We start from the raw sequence: 25,222 nt of genomic DNA, 5'->3' as shown, positions 1-25,222 counted from the left end.
AACTCACCTGTCTAGAGTGAGCCCGATAAGAGCCCTGCTTCCTTCTTATAGCACAGGGAGTGCCAGGTTTGTGGGGTCGAAGGGAGGACTTTGGATCGTGTTTGCAAATCACCTAGAGTAGTGTTGTTGTTGTTAGGTGTCAGTAGAGTCAGTTCGACTCATAATGACCCCATGTACAACAGGAAAAAACACTGCCTGGTCCTGTGCCATCCTCACAATCGTTGCTATGCCTGAACCCATTGTTGCAGTCACTGTGTCAATCCATCTTGTTGAGGATTTTCCTCTTTTTTGAAGACCCTATACTTTACCAAGCATGCTGTCCTTCTCCAGGGACTGGTGCCTCCTGATAATGTGTCCAAAGTATGTGAGACACAGTCTCGCCATCCTTGCTTCTAAGGAACATCCTGGTTATACTTCTTCCAAGACAGCTTTGTTCATTCTTTTGGCAGTCCATGGTATACTGAATATTCTTCACCAACACCACATTCAAAGGCTTCAGTTCTTCTTCAGCCTTTCTTAGTCATTATCCAGCTTTCGCATGCAAAACTGCAAAACATGCAAACGTTGTTAACTGCTATGAAATCGGCTTCGGAGTCATGGGGACATCATGCACGAGAAGATGAAATGTTGCTTGGTCCTACATCATCCTCATAATCGGTTGGGGATCAGACCGGTGTGATTTCATTGTTTTTAGAGAGTAAATCACCAGACTTTTTCCTAGTCCTTCTTTTTCTGGAAGCTCCACTCTGAAAACTGTTCATCATCCTAGCAACACACACGACTCCACTGACAAACAGGTGGCGGCTACGCATAAGGACCATTGGCCAGGAATTGAACCCAAGTCTCCAACGTGGAAAGCTAGAATTGTGCCACTGAACCACCTCTGCTCCCCCCATCTCAGTAGCACCTGGAACAAAGGAAATTCAATAAATAGTAGCCACAACACCAGCCACATGACCTGTGGGGTCCAGTGCAAAATGAAAATGTGGGGCCACTTGTTGGAAGAATTTTAAGAATTCAAAGAGTAAGTATTAAGTAAGTATTAAGAATTTCCAAGGAGGGGGCCAAGATGGCAGACTAGGAAGACGCTACCTCAGATCCCTCTTGCAACAAAGACTCGGAAAAACAAGTGAATCGATCACAGACATAACAATCTACGAACCCTGAACAACAAACACAGATTTAGAGACGGAAAACGAACAAATACGGGGAAGCAGCGACTGTTTTCGGAGCCTGGAGCCAGTGTCCCAGCCAGGTAACCTTGGCGCCAAGATTAGATCTGGGCCCAGGGGAGCTGAACTCATAAATCTTGTGACAGCGCAAACAAGGAGCGCAGCCCTACCCCCCTGAACTGAACCCGGGAGGGGGCCCAGCGGGTCCGCGTGGGCAGCGCAGCGACACGGCTGGTGGCAGAAGTCCCCGGGAGGCAGTGACTGGTTTTGGAGCCGGGAGTGTAGCGTACCAGCCGGGGAAACTTGGTTTTGACTGGGCGCTGTCACGGCACAAACACAGGGCGCAGCTCTACTCCCCTGAACTAACCCCGGGAGGGGGCCCAGCTGGTCCGCGGGAGTGGCGTGGCGACGCGGTTGCCGGGAAGAGAAGTCCCCGGGAGGCAGCAACTGATTTTGGAGTCAGGAGAGCAGCGTCCCAGCAGGGGAACCTTGACGCTGAGTTTTGGACTGGCAGCAGAGGATCTGACCGCGGCTTCAGCCGACCAGACCCCCGGGGGCAATCTCCACACAGCTAGCACACATAGGCGACACGCCCCTCGGGAATCTCAGATAAAATAGTCATTCCGAGCAAGACAAGCAACTCTGGCTATATTCTGAGGTGCTACTCTCCTATCTCTCTGGTCTCTCCCCCACCCTCCCCAGGCAGCTTCATTAACATTGGAATTTTCTGAGCCAGAGGGAGAACGGCTCCAGCTCCGCAGCAGCTTTGCTTCCCGCCCCCCCTTTTTTTTTCTTCTTTTGGTCTTTTCCTAACCCACTCTTCCGGCCAGAGAGAAGGAACCACAAAAAACCCAGGGACCAAAAATCCATCCCTAATTGGACTAAAAACACAGAACCAGCTACAGCCAAGCATATATGATCCAAATCTCAGACTTTCCTTCTTACGGGGAACAAGGTGGTGGTTATAATCCAAAGGCAGTTCTGATAGGGATCTGACTGCATTTTTTTTTAGTGAATTTTCTGGAAAAACAAGTTTCCCAGTGATGGCTCGGAGAGAGCAGTCCATATCAAACCACATAAAGAAGCAGACCATGACAGCTTCTCCAACCCCCCAAACAAAAGAACCAAAATCTTTCCCAAATGAAGATACAATCCTGGAATTATCAGATACAGAATATAAAAAACTAATTTACGGAATGCTTAAAGACATCACAGATGAAATTAGGCTAACTGCAGAAAAAGCCAAGGAACACACTGATAAAACAGTTGAAGAACTCAAAAAGATTATTCAAGAACATAGTGGAAAAATTAATAAGTTGCAAGAATCCATAGAGAGACAGCATGTAGAAATCCAAAAGATTAACAATAAAATTACAGAATTAGACAACGCAATAGGAAGTCAGAGGAGCAGACTCGAGCAATTAGAATGCAGACTGGGGAATCTGGAGGACCAGGGAATTAACACCAACATAGCTGAAAAAAAAATCAGATAAAAGAATTTTAAAAAATGAAGAAACCCTAAGAGTCATGTGGGACTCTATCAAGAAGGATAACTTGCATGTGATTGGAGTCCCAGAACAGGAAGGGAGGACAGAAAACACAGAGAAAATAGTTGAAGATCTGCTGACAGAAAACTTCCCTGACATCATGAAAGACGAAAGGATATCTATCCAAGATGCTCATTGAACCCCATTTAAGATTGATCCAAAAAGAAAAACACCAAGACATATTATCATCAAACTTGCCAAAACCGAAGATAAACAGAAAATTTTAAAAGCAGCCAGGGAGAAAAGAAGGGTCTCCTTCAAGGGAAAATCAATAAGAATAAGTTCAGACTACTCAGCAGAAACCATGCAGGCAAGAAGGGAATGGGACGACATATACAGAGCACTGAAGGAGAAAAACTGCCAACCAAGGATCATATATCCAGAAAAACTCTCTCTGAAATATGAAGGCAAAATTAAGATATTTAGAGATAAAAACAAGTTTAGAGAATTTGCAAAAACCAAACCAAAACTACAAGAAATACTAAAGGATATTGTTGGGTCAGAAAACCAATAATATCAGATACCAGCACAACACAAGGTCACAAAACAGAACATCCTGATATCAACTCAAATAGGGAAATCACAAAAACAAATTAAGATTAATTAAAAAAAAAATGCTCATAACAGGGAATCACTGAAGTCAATATGTAAAAGATCACAATAATCAAAAAGAGGGACTAAATACAGGTGGCATAGAACTGCCATATGGAGAGTGATACAAGGCAATATAGAACAATACAAGTTAGGTTTTTACTTAGAAAAATAGGGGTAAATAACAAGGTAAGCACAAAGAGGTATAACAACTCCATAACTCGAGATAAAAGCCAAGAAAAACGTAACGACTCAACAAACATAAAGTCAAACACTACGAAAATGAGGATCTCACAATTTACTAAGAAAAACGTCTCAGCACAAAAAAATGTGGAAAAATGAAATTGTCAACAACACACATAAAAAGGCATCAAAATGACAACACTAAACACTTATTTATCTATAATTACGCTGAATGTAAATGGACCAAATGCACCAATAAAGAGACAGAGAGTCTCGGACTGGATAAAGAAACACGATCCATCTATATGCTGCCTACAAGAGACACACCTTAGACTTAGAGACACAAACAAACTAAAACTCAAAGGATGGAAAAAAATATACCAAGCAAACAATAAGCAAAAAAGAAGAGGAGTAGCAATATTAATTTCGGACAAAATAGACTTTAGACTTAAATCCACCACAAAGGATAAAGAAGGACACTACATAATGATAAAAGGGACAATTGATCAGGAAGACATAACCATATTAAATATTTATGCACCCAATGACAGGGCTGCAAGATACATAAATCAAATTTTAACAGAACTGAAAAGTGAGATAGACACCTCCGCAATTATAGTAGGAGACTTCAACACACCACTTTCGGAGAAGGACAGGACATCCAGTAAGAAGCTCAATAGAGACAAGGAAGACCGAATTACAACAATCAACCAACTTGACCTCATTGACTTATACAGAACTCTCCACCCAACTGCTGCAAAATATACTTTTTTTTCTAGCGCACATGGAACATTCTCTAGAATAGACCACATATTAGGTCATAAAACAAACCTTTGCAGAATCCAAAACATCGAAATATTACAAAGCATCTTCTCAGACTACAAGGCAATAAAAGTAGAGATCAATAACAGAAAAACTAGGGAAAAGAAATCAAATACTTGGAAACTGAACAATACCCTCCTGAAAAAAGGCTGGGTTATAGAAGACATCAAGGAGGGAATAAGGAAATTCATAGAATGCAACGAGAATGAAAATACTTCCTGTCAAAACCTCTGGGACACAGCAAAAGCAGTGCTCAGAGGCCAATTTATATCGATAAATGCACACATACAAAAAGAAGAAAGAGCCAAAATCAGAGAACTGTCCCGACAACTTGAACAAATAGAAAGTGAGCAACAAAAGAACCCATCAGGCACCAGAAGAAAACAAATAATAAAAATTAGAGCTGAACTAAATGCATTAGAGAACAGAAAAACAATTGAAAGAATTAACAAAGCCAAAAGCTGGTTCTTTGAAAAAAATTAACAAAATTGATAAACCATTGGCTAGACTGACTAAAGAAATACAGGAAAGGAAACAAATAACCCGAATAAGAAACGAGAAGGACCACATCACAACAGACCCAACTGAAATTAAAAGAATCATATCAGATTATTACAAAAAATTGTACTCTAACAAATTTGAAAACCTAGAAGAAATGGATGAATTCCTGGAAAAACACTACCTACCTAAACTAACACATTCAGAAGTAGAACAACTAAATAGACCCATAACAAAAAAAGAGATTGAAACGGTAATCAAAAAACTCCCAACAAAAAAAAGCCCTGGCCCGGATGGCTTCACTGCAGAGTTCTACCAAACTTTCAGAGAAGAGTTAACACCACTACGACTAAAGGTATTTCAAAGCATAGAAAATGACGGACTACTACCCAACTCATTCTATGAAGCCACCATCTCCGTGATACCAAAACCAGGTAAAGACATTACAAAAAAAGAAAATTACAGACCTATATCCCTCATGAACATTGATGCAAAAATCCTCAACAAAATTCTAGCCAATAGAATTCAACAACATATCAAAAAAATAATTCACCCTGATCAAGTGGGATTTATACCAGGTACGCAAGGCTGGTTTAATATCAGAAAAACCATTAATGTAATCCACCACATAAATAAAACAAAAGACAAAAACCACATGATCTTATCAATTGATGCAGAAAAGGCATTGGAAAAAGTCCAACACCCTTTTATGATAAAAACTCACCAAAATAGGAATTGAAGGAAAATTCCTCAACATAATAAAGGGCATCTATGCAAAGCCAACAGCCAACATTACTCTAAATGGAAAGAACCTGAATGCATTTCCCTTGAGAACGGGAACCAGACAAGGATGCCCTTTATCACCGCTCTTATTCAACATCGTGCTAGAAGTCCTAGCCAGGGCAATTAGGCTAGACAAAGAAATAAAAGGTATCCGGATTGGCAGGGAAGAAGTAAAGTTATCACTATTTGCAGATGACATGATTATATACACAGAAAACCCTAAGGAATCCTCCAGAAAACTACTGAAACTAATAGAAGAGTTTGGCAGAGTCTCAGGTTATAAGATAAACATACGAAAATCACTTGGATTCCTCTACATCAACAAAAAGAACATCGAAGAGGAAATAACCAAATCAATACCATTCACAGTAGCCCCCAAGAAGATAAAATACTTAGGAATAAATATTACCAAGGACGTAAAAGACCTATACAAAGAAAACTACAAAGCTCTACTACAAGAAATTCAAAAGGACATACTTAAGTGGAAAAACATACCCTGCTCATGGATAGGAAGACTTAACATAGTAAAAATGTGTATTCTATCAAAAGCCATCTATACATACAATGCACTTCCGATCCAAATTCCAATGTCATTTTTTAAGGTGATAGAGAAACAAATCACCAACTTCATATGGAAGGGAAAGAAGCCTCGGATAAGCAAAGCATTACTGAAAAAGAAGAAGAAAGTGGGAGGCCTCACTCTACCTGATTTCAGAACCTATTATACAGCCACAGTAGTCAAAACAGCCTGGTATTGGTACAACAACAGGCACATAGACCAGTGGAACAGAATTGAGAACCCAGATATAAATCCATCCACATATGAGCAGCTGATATTTGACAAAGGATCAGTGTCAGTTAATTGGGGAAAAGATAGTCTTTTTCACAAATGGTGCTGGCATAACTGGATATCCATTTGCAAAAAAATGAAACAGGACCCATACCTCACACCATGCACAAAAACTAACTCCAAGTGGATCAAAGACCTAAACGTAAAGACTAAAACGATAAAGATCATGGAAGAAAAAATAGGGAGAACCCTAGGAGCCTAACACAAGGCATAAACAGAACACAAAACATTACCAAAAATGATGAAGAGAAACCAGATAACTGGGAGCTCCTAAAAATCAAACACCTATGCTCATCTAAAGACTTCACCAAAAGAGTAAAAAGACCACCTACAGACTGGGAAAGAATATTCAGCTATGACATCTCCGACCAGCGCCTGATCTCTAAAATCTACATGATTCTGTCAAAACTCAACCTCAAAAAGACAAATAACCCAATCAAGAAGTGGGCAAAGGATAGGAACACACACTTCACTAAAGAAGATATTCAGGCAGCTAACAGATACATGAGAAAATGCTCTCGATCATTAGCCATTAGAGAAATGCAAATTAAAACTACGATGAGATTCCATCTCACTCCAACTAGACTGGCATTAATCCAAAAAACACAAAATAATAAATGTTGGAGAGGCTGCGGAGAGATTGGAACTCTTATACACTGCTGGTGGGAATGTAAAATGGTACAACCACTTTGGAAATCTATCTGGCGTTATCTTAAACAGTTAGAAATAGAACTACCATACAACCCAGAAATCCCACTCCTAGGAATATACCCTAGAGATACAAGAGCCTTCACACAAACAGAAATATGCACACCCATGTTTATTGCAGCTCTGTTTACAATAGCAAAAAGCTGGAAGCAACCAAGGTGTCCATCAATGGATGAATGGGTAAATAAATTGTGGTATATTCACACAATGGAATACTACGCATTGATAAAGAACAGTGACAAATCTCTGAAACATTTCATAAAATGGAGGAACCTGGAAGGCATTATGCTGAGCGAAATGAGTCAGAGGCAAAAGGACAAATATTGTATAAGACCACTATTATAAGATCTTGAGAAATAGTATAAACTGAGAAGGACACATACTTTTGTGGTTACAAGGGGGGGAGGGGGGAGGGAGGGAGGGAGAGGGTTTTTTACTGATGAATTAGTAGATAAGAACTGCTTTAGGTGAAGGGAAGGACAACACTCAATACATGGAAGGTCAGCTCAACTGGACTGGACCAAAAGCAAAGAAGTTTCCGGGATAAAACGAAGGCTTCAAAGGTCAGCGGAGCAAGGGCAGGGGTTTGGGAACCAAGGCTTAAGGGGACCTCTAAGTCAATTGGCAAAATAATTCTATTATGAAAACATTCTGCAGCCCACTTTGAAATGTGGCGTCTGGGGTCTTAAATGCTAACAAGCGGCCATCTAAGATGCATCAATTGGTCTCAATCCACCTGGAGCAAAGGAGAATGAAGAACACCAAGGTCACACGACAACTAAGAGCCCAAGAGACAGAAAGGGCCACATGAACCAGAGACCTACATCATCCTGAGACCAGAAGAACTAGATGGTGCCCGGCCACAATCGATGACTGCCCTGACAGGGAGCACAATAGAGAACCCCTGAGGGAGCAGGAGATCAGTGGGATGCAGACCCCAAATTCTCATAAAAAGACCATACTTAATGGTCTGACTGAGACTAGAGGAATCCCGGCGGTCATGGTCCCCAAACCTTCTGTTGGCACAGGACGGGAACCACCCCCAAAGACAACTCATCAGACATGAAAGGGACTGGACAGTGGGTGGGAGAGAGATGCTGATGAAGAGTGAGCTAATTATATCAGGTGGACACTTGAGACTGTGTTGGCATCTCCTGTCTGGAGGGGGGATGGGAGGATAGAGAGAGTTGGAAGCTGGCAAAATTGTCAGGAAAGGAGAGACTGGAAGGGCTGACTCATTAGGGGGAGAGCAAGTGGGAGTAAGGAGTAAGATGTATATAAACTTATACGTGACAGACTGACTTGAATTGTAAACGTTCACTTGAAGCTCAATAAAAGTTAATTAAAAAAAAAAAAAAGAATTTCAAGATAGAGACTGAAAAACGAAGAACCAGACCCATTGCCATCTGGTCGATTCTGACTCATAGTGAGCCTATAGGACAGAGTAGAACTGTCCCGTAGAGTTTCCAAGGAGCCCCTGGTGGATTCAAACTGCTGAACTTTTGATTAGCAGCCATAGCACTTAACCACTACACCACAAGACAGCAAGAGCAGAGCATTAAACCAAGTGTGGGGTCCTTCTGGGAATAGGGCCCCATGTGACCACATGGCTCTCCCACCATGACCCAAACCCTGGGCAGCCGTGGTTATTAGCTAACAGAGCTAAGGTTAGCTGAACACTTACTCTGTGCTGGGCACCATTCTAAGTGCTTGTCATGCAGTTATGCACCCCTATGAAGTAGGTGCAGGTATTATTCCCTTTTAACAAGAAAGGAAAACAAGGCACAGAGAGGTTAAGTAACTTGCTTGAGATCACACAGCTGGAGAGTCCCAGAGTCAAGTTTGACCCAGGCAAAATGGCCCCAAAGCCCATGCTGGTGACCACTGGGCTGTTACATTATCTTTATGATTGTCATCACCATTGTTGTCCTCCTCTTCCAGACTTGCAGAGTGGCCTGGGTCAGGCCAGGATGGAACCCCCAAGACCCCTGGTCCAGGCAGAGATGGGACCAGGATCCAGGCCCAAAGCCAGGTCTGCTCAGGCCAGGGGACAGGAAGGGGTCCTTCCAGACCTGCAGCCTAGGCAGCGCCTGTGTTCAGAGCTCTGGGAAGAGAAGAGGGATGAGAAGAGGGTTCACACGAGGACACCCCTGTGAATCATGCACCAGAGAGAGGCTCCCGCAGGACTGAGAGCATCGGGCTTTCTGCTTTGATCCAGACTCTAGATCAGAGCTAATCAGCCACGGGGGCGGCTCTCACATTCCCTGCTGGGCCTGACTCAGCACTTCCCAGCCCACACTGGAGGAAGATCCTCTCCCTGGCACTCTCATTTCATTTCTAGCAGGCAGGCCACCCCAGCCCTCTGCAAGAGATCTGAGGCTGTGACAAATTCTTTTAAGACCAGACAGATACCTGCCTCTGAACAGAGAGCATGGTTTCCTCACTGGCTTCTCCTCCTGGCACCTAGGACCTGTGAGCAGGGCCTGTGTGGTCCCTTCTTTTCCAAAGAATTTCAGGAACGCAAGACTTTAAATCCCAAAAGAAAGGAGGACAGATCAAGGATATTAGTGAAAATGCTGAAAAAGAAGAAAAAACATCCCCCAAGTTCAATGATTCTCTATAGTTATGATAATTTCATTTCTTGTCCAAGAAGTAAAAGAGATGGTGATAGTGATGATAACCACCACAGATGACATACATCGACCTCTTGCAAGGCTCCAAGCACTTGGCTAAAAGCTTTGGTCAAATTATCTCACACATTATGTCCGATTTTGACATAGGTGCGATTCTACTGTCCAAACCACTGACGGTCTTTTGTCAGTTCACACTAAATTACAGCTCAGGCATTTTACATGTATTCAATCTCCTTAATGGAACGTTTATAATTGGCTGATAGAACCATGGTGTAGGTAAGTGGGTAATTCATGCAGTGTTTCTGCACGAGTTGGATCTTGTCCATTCCAAGATGGCTTCACAGGGGATGGGAAAGGGAAGCTAGGGAAGGGAGGTGGGGTTTGGGGAGTGGCCAGATGGCCGTTGACCCACATCTTCCTCTTCTGCCCCCCTCCTGCCCCTGCTCCCTCTCTGAGCTCTACCAACAAGGCCCATCTTTTGTCCTTCTTGGTTCCTTAAATTCTCTGTACCCATCCCTCCTCAGGGCCTTTGCAAATGCTGTCCCCTGGCCGGACCACCCTTCACTTCCTTTTGCCCAGGTGACACCCACTCATCTCTCAGACCCTCAGCTTGTTATTACTTTCTCATTGAAGGAAGCCGCTCAGACCCCCGCCTCATTGCCCCACAGCTTTCCTTCATAACTCTTGTCAAAGCTGCAGTTGGACATTTATTTGGAGCCTTATTTGCTTAGTGTCTCTCATGCTTTAGACTCTGCATGCCACTTGGGTACAGCCCGGGCCTTCCTTAGTCGTTATTATTTACTATTATTTTTGGACAATGAAAGAAGAAGAATCGATGTATTGAACTGTGGTGTTGTGGCCAAGAATACTGAATATACTGACTGGCAGAGGGACAAACAAATCAGTCTTTAAAAGAAATATGACTGGAATGCTCCTTAGAAGCAAGGAGAGAGAGAGATTTCGTCTTGCTTACTGTCTTCGTTCTCTAGTCCTGCTTTAACAAAGAGAAATTTATTCTCTCACAGTCTAAGAGGCTAGAAGTCTGAATTCAGGGTGCCAGCTCTAGGGGAAGGCTTTCTCTCTCTGTCAGCTCTGAGGAAATGTCCTTCTCATCAATCTTCCCTGGTCGAGGAGCTTCTCAGTGTTCCCCTCTTGGTTTTTCATTCTTGGTGGCCTGAGTTCCCTGTCATTTCTGTTTGATTCTCTTCTTTATATCTCAAGAGATTGAATCAAGATACAACCTAATCCTGTAGATTGAGTCCCGCCTCATTAACATAACTGCCTCTAATCCTGCTTCATTAACATCATAGAGTTTAGAATTTACAACACATAAGATAATCATGGCAGATCACAAGATGGAGGACAACCACACAATACTGGGAATCATGGCCTAGCCAAGTTGATACACATTTTGGGAGGACACAACACAATTCATAGCACTTTTTTGGACAGTTTATTAGGAAGGATCAATGGCTAGAAAAGGACATCATGTTTGGTAAAGAAAAGGGTCAGTGAAAATGAGGGAAACCCCCCACAAGATGGATGGGGATGGTAACCTCAACAATGGACTCAAACTTACCAATGATCACGGAGATGGCACAGGACCAGGCAACATTTTGTTCTATTACACATAAGGTCGCTATGAGTCAGGGCCGACTTGATGGCAACTAACAACAACACCTAACATATAGTATGGATTCAATAAATGCTTGTCGATGGAGTGAATAAAATAAGAAGGTGTTTCCAGATAGCAAGTCAGATTCAGTAAGTGTGGCAACCCTGTGGATGTTGTCTGATGCACAGGAACAAAGTCCGACATGCACAGCAGCACTCAGTCATTAAATGGAAGTGGTATATATGAGGTTGGGCTCCAGTGGGACCTGAAGGCACAAGTAATTTACATGAGGAAGTGGCCCAAATGCTCGTGCTCTCCACTCCTGTCACATTACCTTCCCTCTCCCAGTCTGCACCTATAGCCTCAAGAAACTTCCTTACAATCAGTTGACTGCAGAACAGAAAACTCATGCCTGGTTAACAGATGGTTCTGTGCAATATGCAGGCACCATTCGAAAGTGGTTAGTGGCAGCACTGCAGCCCCTTTCTGGGACCTCCCTGAAGGATAGCAGTGAAAAATAATCCTTCTAGTGAGCAGAACTATGAGCAGTGCACCTGATTGTTTATTTTGCTTGGAAGGGGAGATGGCCAGGTTTGTAACTGTGTTCTGATTTTTGGGATGTGGTCAATGGTTTGGCTGGATGGTCATAGACTTGGAAGGAACAAGATTGTAAAATTGGTGACAAGGAGGTGTGGGGAAGAGGCATATGGATAGACATCTCCGAATGGGCCAAAGAAGTGAAGATATTTGTGTCACATGTGAATGCTCACCAAAGGGTGACCGTGGGAGAGGAGGATTTTAACAATCAAGTGAATAGGATGATGTGTTCTGTGTATACCAGTCAGCCTTTTTCCCCAGCTACTCCTGTCATTGCCCAATGGGCTCATGAACAAAGTGGCCATGGTGGCAAGGATGGAGGTTATGCATCAGATGAGCAACACAGACTTCCACTCACCAAGGCTGACTTGGCTACAGCCACTGATGAGTGCCCAATATGCCAGGAGCAAAGACCAACACAGTCCCCAATATGGCACCATTCCTAGGATTGATCAGCCAGCAACCGTGGCAGGTTGATTACCTTGGGCCACTTCCATCATGGAAAGAGTAGCATTTTATTCTTACTGGGATAGACACTTAACTCTGGATATGTTTTTGCCTTTTCTGTGCACAATGCTTCTGCCAAAACTACCATCTTACAGAATGACTTATCCACCATCATGGTATGACACACAGCTTTGTCTCAGATCTAGGAACTCACTTCAGTGCAAATGAAGTGTGGAAATGGGCCCATGGTCTTGGAATTCACTAGTCTTTCCATGTTCTCCATAATCCTGGAGCAGCTTGACAGAACAATGGAATGGCCTTCTAAAGACACAACTACAGTGCCAGCTAGGTAGCAATACCTTGCAGGCTTGGGGAAATGTTTTCCAGGAGGTGATATATGCTCTAAACTAGCAATCCAATATGTGGTGCTGTTTCTCCCATAACCAGAATTCGTTGGTCCAGGAATCAAGGGGTGGACATGGAAGTGGCAACACACAGTACTACCCCTACTGACCCACTTGCAAAATTTTTGCTTCCTGTCCCTGCTACCTTGTACTCTGCAGATCTAGAGGTCTGAGTTCCAAAGGGAGGAATGCACCCTCCAGGAGAAGAAACACGTATTCCATTTAACTAAGAGTTAAGAATACTACTGGCCACTTTGGGCTGCTCATGCCTCTGGATCAAGAGGCAAAGAAGGGAGTTACCATGTTGTCTGTTGTGACTGATCCTGATTTCCAAGAGGAAATCGGATTGATAGCACATAATGGAGGTAAAGAAGAGTACGTCTGGAATAAAGGAGATCCCTTAGGACATCTCTTAGTACTACCATGCCCTGGGACTAAAGTCAATGCTACAGCAACCCAATTCCAACATGACTACTAACGGCCCAAGTCCTTCAGAAATGAAGTTCTGGGTCACCCCAACAGGAAAAAAAAAAAAAAAAATGACCAACTGAGGTGCTTGACAAGAGCAAAGGGAATATGGAATTGGAGGTGGATGAAGGTAGTTCTCAATACTGATTACAACAACATGACCAGTTGTAGAAACAAGGACTGTAATCATCATGGGTATTTCTTCCTTGCTTTATTATACCTCTGTGTGTGTGTGTTTGTGTGTGTAGCACATATCTTTGTTTTCTTCCATCCCTTGTTGTTGTTGTTAGGCACCATAGAGACTGTTCTGACTCATAGAGACACTATGTAAAACAGAACAAAACACTGCCACGCCCTGCGCCACCCTCACAATCATTGCTATGTTTGAGCCCATTGTTGCAGCTACTGTGTCAATCCATCTCATTGAAGGTCTCCCTCTTTTTCACTGATGTTCTACTCTACCAAGCGTGAAGGCCTTCTCCAGGGGCTGATTCCTCCTGATAACATGTCCAAAATACGTGAGATGAAGTCTCCCCATCCTTGCTTCTAATGAGCATTCTGGCTGTACTTCTTCCAAGACACATTTGTTTGTTCTTCTGGCAGTCCACAGTATATTCAGGATTCTTTGCTAATACCGTAATTCAAAGGCAACAATTCTCCTTCGGTCTTCCTTACTCATTGTCCAGTTTTCCCATGCATATGAGGCGACTGAAAATACCACGGCTTGGGTCAGGCACGCCTCAGTCCTTAAAATGACATTTTAGCTTTTTAACACTTTAAAGGGAGCTTTTGCAGTAGATTTGCCCAATGCAACGCGTTGCTTGATTTCTTGACTGCTGCTTCCATGGGCATTGATTGTGGATCCAAGTAAAATGAAATCCTTGACAACTTAAGTATTTTCTCTGTTTATCATGGTGTGTCTTATTGGTCCAGTTATGAGGATTTTTGTTTTATTTATGTTGAAGTGTAATCCATACTGAAGGTTGTAGTCTTTGATCTTCATCAGTAAGTGCTTCAAGTCCTTTTCACTTTCAGCAAGCAAGGTTGTGTCACTGGCATATCACAGATTGTTAATGAGTCTTCCTCCAATCCTGATGCCACATTCTTCTTCATGTAGTCCATCTTCTCAGATTATTTGCTCAGCGTACAGATTGAATAAGTATGGTGAAGGATACAACCCTGACACACACCTTTCCTGATTTTAGCTATGCAGTATCCCTTTGTTCTGGTTGAACAACTGCCTCTTGGCCTAAGTACAAGTTCCTCATAAGCACAACTCAGCGTTCTGGAATTCCTGTTCTTCCCAGTGTTATCTATAATTTGTGATGATCTACACAGTCGGGTGCCTTTGCATAGTCAATAAAACACAGGTAAACATCCCTCTGGTATTCTCTGCTTTCAGCCAGGATCCATCTGACATCAGCTATGATATCCCTGGTTCTGCATTGTCTCCTGAATCTGGCTTGAATTTCTGGCAGTTTCCTGTTGATGTACTGCTGCAACCACTTTTGAATGATCTTCAGCAAAATTTTACTTGCGTGTGATATTAATGATATTGTTTGATACTTTCCACATTCTGTCAGATCACCTTTCTTGGGGATAAGCATAAATATGGATTGGAGTATTCCATCCTTTTCTATGCTGTGAAATATCTTTAGTAGTGGTGGTGTTAACTCTTCTCTGAAAGCTTGGTAGAATTCTCCAGCAAAGCTATCGGAGCCAGGGCTTTTTTTTCATTGGAAGTTTTTAAATTGCCTTTTTAGTCTCTTTTTTTTTTGTTATAGGTTTATTTGTTCTACTTCTGTTTTTGCTAATTTAGGTATGTAGTGTGTTTTTAGAAATTTGTCCATTTCCTCCAGGTTTTCAGATTTGTTGAAGTAAGATTTTTCATAACATTCTGTTATGATTCTTTTAATTTCAGTTGGGTCTGCTGTGATATTGCCCATCTCATTTCTTATTTGGGTTCTTTGCTTCCTCTAGAGTTTTCCTTTTTTCAGTTTGGCCAATGGTTTATTAGTTTTGTTGCTCTTTTCAAAGAATCAGCTTTTAACTTTGTTAAGTCTTTCAATTGTTTTTCTATTCTCTATTTCCTTTAATTCTGCTGTAATTTTTATAATTTCCTTTCTTCTGGTGCCCAAGGACTTCTTTTGCTGCTCTCTTTCTACTTGTTCCACTTGCAGGGTTAATGTTTTGACTTTGGCCCTTTCTTCTTTTTCGATGTGGGCATTTATTGTTATAAATTGACCTCTGAGAACTGCTTTTGCTGTGTCCCAAAGGTTCTGGTAGGATGTGTTTTCCTTCTCATTCGATTCTGTGAATTTCTTTATTCCATCCTTCATTTCCTCTATAACCCAGTTGTTTCTGAGCAAGGTGTTGTTCAGCTGCCATGTGTTTGATTTTTTTCTTTCTTTTTCTGTTATTGATTTCTACTTTTATGGCTTTATGGTCAGAAAAGATGCTTTGTAATATTTTGATTTTTTTTTAATTAACTTTTATTAAGCTTCAAGTGAACATTTACAATTCCAATCAGTCTGTCACATGTAAGTTTACACGTATCTTACTCCCTTCTCCCACTTGCTCTCCCCGTATTGAGTTAGCCCTTTCACTCTCTCGTTTCGTGCCAATTTTGCCGTCTTCCCTCTCTCTCTATCTTCCCATCCCCCCTCCAGTCAACAGTTGCCAACACACTCTCCAGTGTCCACCTGATTTAATTAGCTCTCTCTTCATCAGCATCTCTCTCCCCGCCGCTGACCAGTCCCTTTTATGTCTGATGAGTTGTCTTCGGTGATGGTTCCTGTCCTGTGCCAACAGAAGGTCTGGGGAGCATTGCCACCGGGATTCCTTTAGTCGCAGTCAGACCATTAGGTATGGTCTTTTTATGAGAATTTGGGGTCTGCATCCCACTGATCTCCTGCTCCCTCAGGAGTTCTCTGTTGTGCTCCCTGACAGGGCAGTCATCGATTGTGGCCGGGCACCAACTAGTTCTTCTGGTCTCAGGATGATGTAGGTCTCTGGTTCATGTGGCCCTTTCTGTCTCTTGGGTTCTTAGTTGTTGTGTGACCTTGGTGTTCTTCATTTTCCTTTGCTCCAGGTGGGTTGAGACCAATTGATGTATCTTAGATGGCCACTTGTTAGCATTTAAGACCCCAGACGCCACATTTCAAAGTGCGATGCAGAATGTTTTCATAATAGAATTATTTTGCCCATTGACTTAGAAGTCCCCTCAAACCATGTTCCCCAGACCCCAGCCCCTGGTCCGCTGACCTTTGAAGCATTCTTTTTATCCCGGAAACCTCTTTGCTTTTAGTCCAGTCCAATTGGGCTGACCTTCCTTGTATTGAGTGTTGTCTTTCCCCTCACCCAAAGCAGTTCTTATCTACTGATTGATCGATAAAAAAACCTCTCCCTCCCTCCCTCCCTCCCCGCCTCGTAACCACAAAAGTATGTGTTCTTCTCAGTTTTTTCTATTTCTCAAGATCTTATAATAGTGGTCTTATACAATATTTGTCCTTTTGCCTCTGATTCATTTCGCTCAGCATAATGCCTTCCAGATTCCTCCATGTTATGAAATGTTTCAGAGATTCGTCACTGTTCTTTATCAATGCGTAGTATTCCATTGTGTGAATATACCACAATTTATTTACCCATTCATCCATTGACGGACACCTTGGTTGCTTCCAACTTTTTGCTATTGTAAACAGAGCTGCAATAAACATGGGTGTGCATATTTCTGTTTGTGTGAAGGCTCTTGTATCTCTAGGTTATATTCCGAGGAGTGGGATTTCTGGGTTGTATGGTAGTTCTATTTCTAACTGTTTAAGATAATGCCAGATGGATTTCCAAAGTGGTTGTACCATTTTACATTCCCACCAGCAGTGTATGAGGGTTTCAATCTCTCCGCAGCCTCTCCAACATTTATTATTTTGTGTTTTTTGGATTAATGCCAGTCTAGTTGGTATGAGATGGAATCTCATCGTAGTTTTAATTTGCATTTCTCTAATGGCTAATGATCGGGAGCATTTTCTCATGTATCTGTTGGCTGCCTGAATATCTTCTTTAGTGAAATGTGTGTTCATATCCTTTGCCCACTTCTTGATTGGGTTATTTGTCTTTTTGAGGTTGAGTTTTGACAGAATCATGTAGATTTTAGAGATCAGGCGCTGGTCGGAGATGTAATAGCTGAATATTCTTTCCCAGTCTGTAGGTGGTCTTTTTACTCTTTTGGTGAAGTCTTTAGATGAGCATAGGTGTTTGATTTTTAGGAGCTCCCAGTTATCTGGTTTCTCTTCATCATTTTTGGTAATGTTTTGTATTCTGTTTATGCCCTGTATTAGGGCTCCTAGGGTTGTCCCTATTTTTTCTGCCATGATCTTTATCGTTTTAGTCTTTATGTTTAGGTCTTTGATCCACTTGGAGTTAGTTTTTGTGCATGGTGTGAGGTATGGGTCCTGTTTCATTCTTTTGCAAATGGATATCCAGTTATGCCAGCACCATTTGTTAAAAAGACTATCTTTTCCCCAATAACTGACACTGGTCCTTTGTCAAATATCAGCTGCTCATACATGGATGGATTTATATCTGGGTTCTCAATTCTGTTCCATTGGTCTATGTGCCTGTTGTTGTACCAGTACCAGGCTGTTTTGACTACTGTAGCTGTATCATAGGTTCTGAAATAAGGTAGAGTGAGGCCTCCCACTTTCTTCTTCTTTTTCAGTAATGCTTTGCTTATCCGGGGGTTCTTTCCCCTCCATATGAAATTGGTGATTTGTTTCTCTATCCCCTTAAAATATGACATTGGAATTTGGATCGGGAGTGTGTTATATGTATAGATGGCTTTTGGTAGAATAGACATTTTTACTATGTTAAGTCTTCCTATCCATGAGCAGGGTATGTTTTTCCACTTAAGTATGTCCTTTTGAATTTCTTGTAGTAGAGCTTTGTAGTTTTCTTTGTATAGGTCTTTTACGTCCTTGGTAATATTTATTCCTAAGTATTTTATCTTCTTGGGGGCTACTGTGAATGGTATTGATTTGGTTATTTCCTCTTCGATGTTCTTTTTGTTGATGTAGAGGAATCCAAGTGATTTTTGTATGTTTATTTTATAACCTGAGACTCTGCCAAACTCTTCTATTAGTTTCAGTAGTTTTCTGGAGGATTCCTTAGGGTTTTCCATGTATACGATCATGTCATCTGCAAATAGTGATAGCTTTACTTCCTCCTTGCCAATCCGGATACCCTTTATTTCTTTGTCTAGCCTAATTGCCCTGGCTAGGACTTCAAGTACGATGTTGAATAAGAGCGGTGATAAAGGGCATCCTTGTCTGGTTCCCGTTCTCAAGGGAAATGCTTTCAGGTTCTCTCCATTTAGAGTGATATTGGCTGTTGGCTTTGCATAAGATGCCCTTTATTATGTTGAGGAATTTTCCTTCAATTCCTATTTTGGTAAGAGTTTTTATCATAAATGGGTGTTGGACTTTGTCAAATGCCTTTTCTGCATCAATTGATAAGATCATGTGGTTTTTATCTTTTGTTTTATTTATGTGGTGGATTACATTAATGGTTTTTCTGATATTAAACCAGCCTTGCATACCTGGTATAAATCCCACTTGATCAGGGTGAATTATTTTTTTGATGTGTTGTTGGATTCTATTGGCTAGAATTTTGTTGAGGATTTTTGCATCTATGTTCATGAGGGATATAGGTCTATAATTTTCTTTTTTTGTAATGTCTTTACCTGGTTTTGGTATCAGGGAGATGGTGGCTTCATAGAATGAGTTGGGTAGTATTCCGTCTTTTTCTATGCTTTGAAATACCTTCAGTAGTAGTGGTGTTAAGTCTTCTCTGAAGGTTTGGTAGAACTCTGCAGTGAAGCTGTCCGGGCCAGGGCTTTTTTTTGTTGGAAGTTTTTTGATTACCGTTTCAATCTCTTTTTTTGTTATGGGTCTATTTAGTTGTTCTACTTCTGAATGTGTTAGTTTAGATAGGTAGTGTTTTTCCAAGAATTTATCCATTTCTTCTAGGTTTTCAAATTTGTTAGAGTACAATTTTTCGTAGTAATCTGAAATGATTCTTTTAATTTCATTTGGTTCTGTTGTGATGTGGTCCTTCTCGTTTCTTATTCGGGTTATTTGTTTCCTTTCCTGTTTTTCTTTAGTCAGTCTAGCTAATGGTTTATCAATTTTGTTAATTTTTTCAAAGAACCAGCTTTTGGCTTTGTTAATTCTTTCAATTGTTTTTCTGTTCTCTAATGCATTTAGTTCAGCTCTAATTTTTATTATTTGTTTTCTTCTGGTGCCTGATGGGTTCTTTTGTTGCTCACTTTCTATTTGTTCAAGTTGTCGGGACAGTTCTCTGATTTTGGCTCTTTCTTCTTTTTGTATGTGTGCATTTATCGATATAAATTGGCCTCTGAGCACTGCTTTTGCTGTGTCCCAGAGGTTTTGACAGGAAGTATTTTCATTCTCGTTGCTTTCTAAGAATTTCCTTATTCCCTCCTTGATGTCTTCTATAACCCAGTCTTTCTTCAGGAGGGTATTGTTCAGTTTCCAAGTATTTGATTTCTTTTCCCTAGTTTTTCTGTTATTGATTTCTAGTTTCATTGCCTTGTGGTCTGAGAAGATGCTTTGTAATATTTCGATGTTTTGGACTCTGCAAAGATTTGTTTTATGACCTAATATGTGGTCTATTCTAGAGAATGTTCCATGTGCACTAGAAAAAAAAGTATATTTTGCAGCAGTTGGGTGGAGAGTTCTGTATAAGTCAATGAGGTCAAGTTGGTTGATGGTTGTAATTAGGTCTTCCGTGTCTCTATTGAGCTTCTTACTGGATGTCCTGTCCTTCTCCGAAAGTGGTGTGTTGAAGTCTCCTACTATAAATGTGGAGGTGTCTATCTCACTTTTCAATTCTGTTAAAATTTGATTTATGTGTCTTGCAGCCCTGTCATTGGGTGCATAAATATTTAATATGGTTATGTCTTCCTGATCAATTGTCCCTTTTATCATTATGTAGTGTCCTTCTTTATCCTTTGTGGTGGATTTAAGTCTAAAGTCTATTTTGTCCGAAATTAATATTGCTACTCCTCTTCTTTTTTGCTTATTGTTTGCTTGATATATTTTTTTCTATCCTTTGAGTTTTAGTTTGTTTGTGTCTCTAAGTCTAAGGTGTGTCTCTTGTAGGCAGCATATAGACGGATCGTGTTTCTTTATCCAGTCCGAGACTCTCTGTCTCTTTATTGGTGCATTTAGTCCATTTACATTCAGCGTAAGTATAGATAAATAAGTTTTTAGTGCTGTCATTTTGATGCCTTTTCATGTGTGTTGTTGGCCATTTCATTTTTCCACATACTTTTTTGTGCTGAGACGTTTTTCTTAGTAGATTGTGAGATCCTCATTTTCATAATGTTTAACTTTATGTTAGTTGAGTTGTTACGTTTTTCTTGGCTTTTTTCTTGAGTTATGGAGTTGATATTCCTTTTTGTGGTTACCTTATTATTTACCCCTATTTTTCTAAGTAAAAACCTAACTTGTATCGTTCTACATCGCCTTGTATCACTCTCCGTCTGGCAGTTCAGTGCCTCCTATATTTATTCCCTCTTTTTGATTATTGTGATCTTTTATCTATTGATTTCCATGATTCCGTTATGTGTATTATTTTATTTATTTATTTTTTAGAATTAATCTTAGTTTGTTTGTTTTTGTGCTTTCCCTATTTAAGTTGATATCAGGACGTTCTGTTTTGTGACCTTGTATTGTGCTGGTACCTGATATTATTGGTCATCTGACCAAACAATCTCCTTTAGCATTTCTTGTAGCCTTGGTTTGGTTTTTGCAAATTCTCTAAACTTGTTTTTATCTCTAAATATCTTAATTTTGCCTTCATATTTCAGAGAGAGTTTTTCTGGATATATGATCCTTGGTTGGCAGTTTTTCTCCTTCAGTGCTCTGTGTATGTCGTCCCATTCCCTTCTTGCCTGCATGGTTTCTGCTGAGTAGTCTGAACTTATTCTTATTGATTCTCTCTTGAAGGAAACCTTTCTTTTCTCCCTGGCTGCTTTTAAAATTTTCTGTTTGTCTTTGGTTTTGGCAAGTTTGTTGATAATATGTCTTGGTGTTTTTCTTTTTGGATCAATCTTAAATGGGGTTCGATGAGCATCTTGGATAGATATCCTTTCGTCTTTCATGATGTCAGGGAAGTTTTGTGTCAGGAGTTCTTCAACTATTTTCTCTGTGTTTTCTGTCCCCCCTCCCTGTTCTGGGACTCCAATCACTCACAAGTTATCCTTCTTGATAGAGTCCCACATGATTCTTAGGGTTTCTTCATTTTTTTTTAATTCTTTTATCTGATTTTTTTTCAGCTATGTTGGTGTTGATTCCCTGGTCCTCCAGATGTCCCAGTCTACATTCTAATTGCTCGAGTCTGCTCCTCTGACTTCCTATTGCGTTGTCTAATTTGTAATTTTATTGTTAATCTTTTGGATTTCTACATGCTGTCTCTCTATGGATTCTTGAAACTTATTAATTTTTCCACTATGTTCTTGAATAATCTTTTTGAGTTCTTCAACAGTTTTATCAGTGTGTTCCTTGGCTTTTTCTGCAGTTAGCCTAATTTCATTTCTGATGTCTTTAAGCATTCTGTAAATTAGTTTTTTATATTCTGTATCTGATAATTCCAGGATTGTATCTTCATTTGGGAAAGATTTTGATTCTTTTGTTTGGGGGGTTGTAGAAGCTGTCATGGTCTGCTTCTTTATGTGGTTTGATATGGACTGCTATCTCCGAGCCATCACTGGGAAACTAGTTTTTCCAGAAAATCCGCTGAAAAAAAATGCAGTCAGATCCCTATCAGAGTTCTCCCTCTGGCTCAGGCTTTTCGGATGTTAATGGAGCCGCCTGGGGAGGGTGGGGGAGGGATCAGAGAGCTAGGAGTGTAGCACCTCAGAATATAGCCAGAGTTGTTTGTTTTACTTGGAATGACTCTTATATCTGAGATTTCCGCGGGGCACGTCGCTTATATGTACTGGGTGTGTGGAGATTGCCCCCCGGGGGGTCTTCACGGTCAGATCCTCTGCTGTCAGCCCCACCCCCAAGGTTAAGGCTCCCCTACTGGGACGGTGCACTCCCGTCTCCAAAATCCATTGCTGCCTCCCGGGGGCTCCCCGTCCCTCCAGCCGCGTCGCGCACCGCTCCCGCGAACCGGGTGCGACTGCGTGTCCCGGCTGGGACGCCGCTCTCCCCGCTCCAAGACCAGCCACTACCTCCCAGGGACTTCTCCCTCCGGCGCGCCACGCCGCTCACGTGAACTGGGTGGGCGCCTCCCACACGAACAACTGGACCCCCCCCCGGGGTCAATTCAGGGAAATGTAGGTGGTCCCTGCGCTCACGCCCCGCCCACGCCGCCAAAATCCCGGCGGGACGGCTCTCCGGCTGGGACACTGCTCTCCCCTCGCCAAGACCTGTCACTTCCTCCCGGGGACTTCTCCCTCCGGCGCGCCACGCCGCTCGCGTGAACTGGGTGGGTGCCTCCCACATGAACGACTGGACCCCCCCAGAGTCAATTCAGGGAAATGTAGGTGGTCCCCGCGCTCGCGCCCCGCCCGCTTCCCGCCAGACTCCCAGCGGGACGGCTCCCCGGCTGGGACGCTGCTCTCCCCGCGCCAAGACCAGTCACTGCCTCCCGGGGACTTCTCCCACCGGCTGTGCCGCCATGCCGCCGGCGCCACCCGGCTGGGCTCGCTCCCGGGATGAGTTCGGGGGCTAGGGCTGGGCCCCTTGTCTGTGCCGTCTGCCCCCCTGGGCTCTGCCCCCACCTGGGCTCCGAAGGTCACCTGCCTGGTGCGCTGGCTCCTGGCTCTGAAAACAATTGCTCTCTCCCCGTATTTGTTCGTTCTCCGTCTCTAAATCTGTGTTTGTTGTTCAGAGTTTGTAGATTGTTATGTATGTGATCGATTCACTTGTTTTTCCAAGTCTTTCTTGCAAGAGGGATCCGCGGTAGCGTCCACCTAGTCCACCATCTTGGCCCCCGGCCTATTTTGATGTTTTGGATTCTGTTAAGTCTTGCTTTCTGGCCTGATATGTGGTCTATTTTGGAAAATGCTCCATGTGTGTTGGAAAAGAAAGCATCCTTGGCTGCTGTTGGATGGAGTGTTCTGAATATGCCTATGAGATCCAGTTGGTTGATTGTGGCATTTAGATCTTCTGTTAATTGAGCTTCTTTCTGGATATTCTGTCCTTCACCAAAAGTGATGCATTGAAATCTCCTACTATTATTGGGGAGCTGTCTATTTCTCTTTTCAATGCTGTTAGACTTTATGTATTTTGGAGCCCTGCTGTTGGGTGCATAAATATTTATTATGGTTATGCCCTCCTGGTGTATTGACCCTTGAATCATTATATGGTAATCCTTCCTTATCCTTTGTAGTGGATTTTACTTTAAAGTCTATTTTGTCAGAGATTAACATTGCCACTCCTGCTGTTTTTTGATTGTTGTTTGCTTGATATATATTTTTCTGTCTTTTGAGTTTTAGTTTTTTTGTGTCTCTTGTAAGCAGCATGTAGACAGATTGTGATTGTTTGTTTTTGGCCATTCTGCCACTTTCTTTTTATTGGTGCATTTAGCCCATTTACATTCTGCATTATTATTGATAGGTATGAGTTTAGTGCTGTCATTTTGATGTATTTTTTTTGTGTACGTATGTTGTTGACAATTTCTTTGTTCCACTTAATTTTCTGTGCTGAGTCGTTTTTCTTCATGTATTTTCTTTTCATTGTTGTTGATTTTGTATTTTGTGAGTCTTTATGGTTTTCTTGTTTTTTATTTTGATGTGTAGGATTGTTAGTTTCCTTTGTGGTTATCTTAATGTTTACTCCTATTTTTCTAAGTTTAAACCAATCTTTTATTTCATTATATCGCCTTGACTTCCTCTCCATATAAGAGATCTATGACTACATTGTTTAGTTCCTCTTTTTATTTTGTTTTAATGTTATCTTTTACATCTTGACATCTCTGTTTCCCTATTTTCAGTATTTTAGCTTTGGTTTATTTTCATAACTTCCCTGTCTGGTTTGATATCTGCTGCTCTGTCCTGTGTTCCAGTCTTGGATTTTTACCTGATTTTCTAAGCAGAGGACTCCCTTTAGTATTTTGTGTAATTTTGGTTTGGTTTTTGCAAATTTCCTAAACTTCTGCTTTTCTGGAAATGTCCTAATTTCACCATCATATTTGAGAGACTGTTTTGCTGGATACATAGTTTTTGGCTGGCATTCCCCACCCCCGCACCCCAAGGCTTTATATATGTCATTGTATTGCCTTCTTGCCTGCACGGTATCTGCTGAGTAGTCAGAGCTTTGTCTTATTGATTCTCTTTTGTAGGTGGCTTTTCATTTATCCCTAGCCGCTCTCAAAATCCTCTCTTTCTTTGTTTTTGGCAAGTTTGATTATAATATGTCTTGATGACTTTCTTTTGGGATTCACCTTGTGTGGGGTTCAATGAGCTTCTTGGGTAGATATCTTCTCATCTTTCATGATATCAGGGAAGTTTTCTGCCAACAAATCTTCAACAATTCTCTCTATATTGTCTCTTATACCCCCCGTTCTGGTACTCAAATCACTTGTAGGTTATTCCTTTTGATAGAGTCCCACATAATTCTTAGGGTTTCTTCATTTTTTTAAATTCTTTTATCTGGTTTTTCCCCAGATAAATTGGTGTCAAGAGCTTTATCTTTAGTCTCACTAGTTCTGACTTCCATTGCCTCAATTCTGCTCCTATGACTTTCTATTGAGTTGTTTAATTCTGAAATTTCATTGTTAATCTTTTGGATTCCTGTTTGCTGTCTTTCTATAGATTCTTGCAGTCTGTTAAATTTGTCATTATCCTCTTGTATAGCCTTCTTAAGTTCCTGTCTTGCT

Source organism: Elephas maximus, chromosome 15 (genome assembly GCF_024166365.1).
Source record: "Elephas maximus indicus isolate mEleMax1 chromosome 15, mEleMax1 primary haplotype, whole genome shotgun sequence".
In the NCBI taxonomy this organism is placed as follows: domain Eukaryota; kingdom Metazoa; phylum Chordata; class Mammalia; order Proboscidea; family Elephantidae; genus Elephas; species Elephas maximus.
This window is presented reverse-complemented; position numbering follows the sequence as displayed.